This window comes from Gossypium hirsutum, chromosome D05, assembly GCF_007990345.1.
Source record: "Gossypium hirsutum isolate 1008001.06 chromosome D05, Gossypium_hirsutum_v2.1, whole genome shotgun sequence".
NCBI classification, from domain to species: domain Eukaryota; kingdom Viridiplantae; phylum Streptophyta; class Magnoliopsida; order Malvales; family Malvaceae; genus Gossypium; species Gossypium hirsutum.
This window is the reverse complement of record NC_053441.1, coordinates 63211958-63216258: the sequence shown is the minus strand read 5'-3', so window position 1 is coordinate 63216258 and position 4301 is coordinate 63211958. Positions and strand designations below refer to the sequence as shown.

The 4301-nt window shown below is 37.9% G+C and overlaps 1 pseudogene; it reads right to left on the bottom strand.

Annotated features, from left to right (window-relative positions):
* Positions 1-263: 263 nt before the first annotated feature.
* On the bottom strand, positions 264-3947 carry LOC121216946 (CRS2-associated factor 2, mitochondrial-like; annotated as a pseudogene).
* Positions 3948-4301: the final 354 nt, after the last annotated feature.

Genomic DNA, 4301 nt, shown 5'->3' with positions numbered 1-4301 from the left:
TAAATATTGGAAATGCCTTAAGTTTTCACAAGGAAGAATCGATAAACTCAGTTGACATTATTTTCTGGTTCCAAGTTTTGACATGTATGCACATGCATCTTCATCAATTTTCAAGCACTCAGTTTAATTTCACATTTTTCTTAAGAATTCTTAATCTAATCTTGGGTCAGATTGGGTTAAACCATTTGACCAAATTTCACATCACACTCTATCTAAGATGCATTACTGTCAAATAAACAACATATTTTAAACCATTTTACAAATGGAAGAGTGCTCCAGACAGATTCTCATATAGAACAAAAAGTCTGCCGTAGCTACAAAAATAAAGGGATTAGTGCAAAACATTCTTTCATTCCATTGTTTCAGTTAATGAAAGATACCTTTGCAACAAACTTCCCAAAAATGTACCTCTTTTTTAACATTATGAAGGCGGGTTTTTTTTCCTGAAAAATGAAGACTGATTTTAAATTTCAGAACAATTACAAACTTGTAAACAGACTACCTGACGTCCGAAATGCAACCCGATGGATGCACCTGTTAACATTAATGGGAGACAACATTAATGGCAAACAATACAAAGTGGTGCAAGTTTAGCACCCTAAAGTTGACTTTGAAAAAGTGGCATGGGATAATTTTTTTTTGGTCCTTGAGATAATGGGCTATTTATTGTTTGGTCCTTAAACCTCAACTATAAATAGGCCTTCTCATTTCTCATTTCAATTCATCCCAACCAATCTTTCTCTCTTAGTTTTCTCTCTTCTCCCATTTGAGAATTCTTAAGGAATTCTATTTGTTTGTAATACTTTGAAGATAGTAAAGTTATCATCTAGTGTTAGTACCCGAGGACGTAGGTATAATTTACCGAACCTCGTTAAAACTCTTGTGTTCTTTCTTGTCCTATTTTTCTTTCAATATTTGAGGGTATAATAGTAGTATTTAATTGTGCTATTAAATTACTATAGAAGGGATATTCTGTCTAAGGAAAGACTTGGTATTTAAGAGATCCATGTGATCCACCTCTCTTTCCTGGGAATTGAACTTTGTGTGATTTTTTAGTACAATAATTTACATGCTTCCGACCCTATTGGAACAACAAGTGGTATCAAGAGCCGAAGGTTAATCGTAGTATGCTCTGTGGTTGCAGTTTAAACTGATCTTCCACATCAGAAAAGATTTCCTTAGGTATATTAAAAGATTATGGAGAAAACAGTCGGTGTAGGAGCTTCAACATCGTCCATGTGGACAAGACCGACAATTGCAAATGCAAGATTGGCCGTGGAGATCTTTGATGGCACGGGCCATTTTGGTATGTGGCAAAGTGAGGTTCTAGATGCCCTTTTTCAGCAGGGTCTAGACATTGCCATTGATGAAGAGAAACCAGATGATGTACAGGAGAAAGATTGGAAGGCGATCAATCGGTTGGCATGTGGCACAATTCGATCATGCCTTTCTTGTGTTCTTTCTTGTCCTATTTTTCTTTCAATATTTGAGGGTATAATAGTAGTATTTAATTGTGCTATTAAATTACTATAGAAGGGATATTCTGTCTAAGGAAAGACTTGGTATTTAAGAGATCCATGTGATCCACCTCTCTTTCCTGGGAATTGAACTTTGTGTGATTTTTTAGTACAATAATTTACATGCTTCCGACCCTATTGGAACAACAGCACCAATGCAAACAGGTGACGACAATAAGGTTGCTTAAACGAACTGGTACATTGATTTTCATCAACAACAATGGCTTTTCCAGGCAACAGAATCAACAAGCAACCTATCCGACAAGCTTTGGCCTGGAAGCATAAATAAATGATAGCCCACTTCATTACAGAATCAGATTTCCGGTTCAGAAACTAAACTAAGTACCCGAAGATTTCTCGTTGGCATCAGAAATGTCAGAGTTTCGCTCCTGATCTCTCTTTCCCCTCCAGAGTATAATTTGTTCATCCTCGAACAAAATAGGTACACAAGGAGCCAAGTCCTACATTTACAGGAAATAAGAAATAAACCCAGAAGATTAGAATTGGATTGAAGAACATCAACATTTCTACTAAAAATTCTTGTAAACAGCAGAAACAAAGAGAAAATAGGAGTAATACCCTTAGCTTTGCACTGATCCTTTTGCAGTCACTCGTACCAACATGGGTGCAGTCTAGTCTAATCACCTCCTCAGTCTCGAATGCCTCCCGGACCCTGGCCACTACGTTTACATACACTCCATTCCTTGCTGAACATAAGATTTAACCATCAGTATTTACTTGAACAATCCATTTATTGTTATCAATGATTTTGCAAACAAGTATCTGAGGGGCACTCTTTAAAGTTACAGTATATAGTACTATCTCATCAACACTATAAACAGTATGACTTACTGAGTTTCATAAAAGCAGGAGAGTGGAGTCCTCTATTTCTCATTTCCTTGGTTTCTTCGAACCTCAGGCCATCAGCAATGTTTTTCACGAGCTTAGGATATATAGGAGCATAAGGCTTCCATAGCATAAGAGGTATAACTGGTCGGTTTTGGGGATCATAGTTTCGACCCCTATACAGAATGAGGATATTTATGTGGCGTAGATGATTTTCCCCCTGGATTTTTCCTATAGAAATACTAAAATTGAGATCAGCTAATAATAATCCAAGATTCCGAAAGAAACAATAGAGATTGTTTTTTGTTCAAACCTCAAGGTGAAAGCAAACATTGTCCATATCAAGAGTTGGTAGTCCCAAACACTTGATCCTTACAGCTTCAGCTCTCTTCCAATGATTATGAATGTCATCCAACATGTTGTGTGTGACACCATTCTTCCCTAACACAAAACAAACAACCTTCTCAACATTCCATTTCTACCCTTCATTCCGATCTATTATGCTACTCGGACTCAAAGTAAGTGTTGAATCCTCTATCAAAAAGAGCGATCACTGTAAAGCTGCAACAACAAATAAGAGAAAGCCTAATGCAGGTAAATTTAGAAGAAACCCTTGCCAACGAGACCCCAGTCAAGCCTTCTCTAAATCCCATCATCCATTCCAATCCATGTTACTCAGACTCAAAATAATCCGACTATCTATCTGACAGAGAAAAGTTGGATCAACAAAAAGTTCCATCAACAAATAAGAGAAAGTCTAATGGAGATATATAGAAGAAACATTTGCCACTGGCATCAAACTCAAAGCTATAGCTACATGGATTAATAAGGAACTATTCCATAATCCCGTAGAACCCTAAAACGAGATCGGGTCATTTTCAACCCGAAACTTGGAATTTACATGATGTTCATCCCTTATCCAAAACAGGAGAAGGGTACTTTACTTTCACATCTGAACTATAGTTACATATTTATTTATTTATGGTTTTCAGTATAATTCCATTCATACATTGAGAGGGAAAAAACAGAATTACCCAGATTAATTTGCCGAGCGCAATCACTATGCCGATACTTTTCAACCAATTCCTCGATTTCCTCCTCTTAAGCGGGTCACCAAGAACCCGTATCCTCTCCTATTCGACCAAACAACTATCCAGTTCATCTCGGACCGGCGCTGAAGTCCCGGTCCATTCCCTATCAAGCCTTCCAGGTCCAAATGGAGAAAACCTCTTTGGCTCTCGGAACCCGATGGGTTCGAGTGTGGGGTCGGTTTCAGAGTAGGAGTGCCTGAAGTCAAACGGGAGGCTTAACTTTATAGGAGTCGGGTTCCGGTTTGGGGTTGGGTCGGGTGGCTTTGGCTTGGGTTTTGGAGGTTGGAAATGAGGGGCGGAGTTACTGGAGGATGCGATGGAGGGGAAGGAATGAGAATAACCGAATTCGGCTACCTCTCTCACATTGAACCTGGAAGATAGTATGTCCAAATTCAATGTTAACTCCAATTCCAGTCTAATGCATGAGCAAAACGGTGGTATAAAATTAACATTTTTAGTTTCCTTAACTTCCATGTTGACAAGATTAATTATCTTCTATATTCCTCCCCTCTCTAAAAGGGCACAATACCTTCATAAAGCGCACCCCTTCTTAAAGGTGGATTTTCTTGGTTGTGCCTTGATAATACATGTACTGTCACCATTAAATGAAGCTTCAATGAGCATTTTGATCTAACCCATGTACTTGGCTGTGAAAACAACGCAAATACTACATTCATTAAGACAGACATATGAAGCAGAGTCGATGCAGCGTAGGCAACAATTGTCACTAACATGGTGCCCAATATCTATGCCGCTAACGGACACGTCAATGTTGGAATGATCAAAGACAAAAAATATTAATTAAATAATTTAATTGATGTAATTTAAAAATTTGAAGATTTAATTG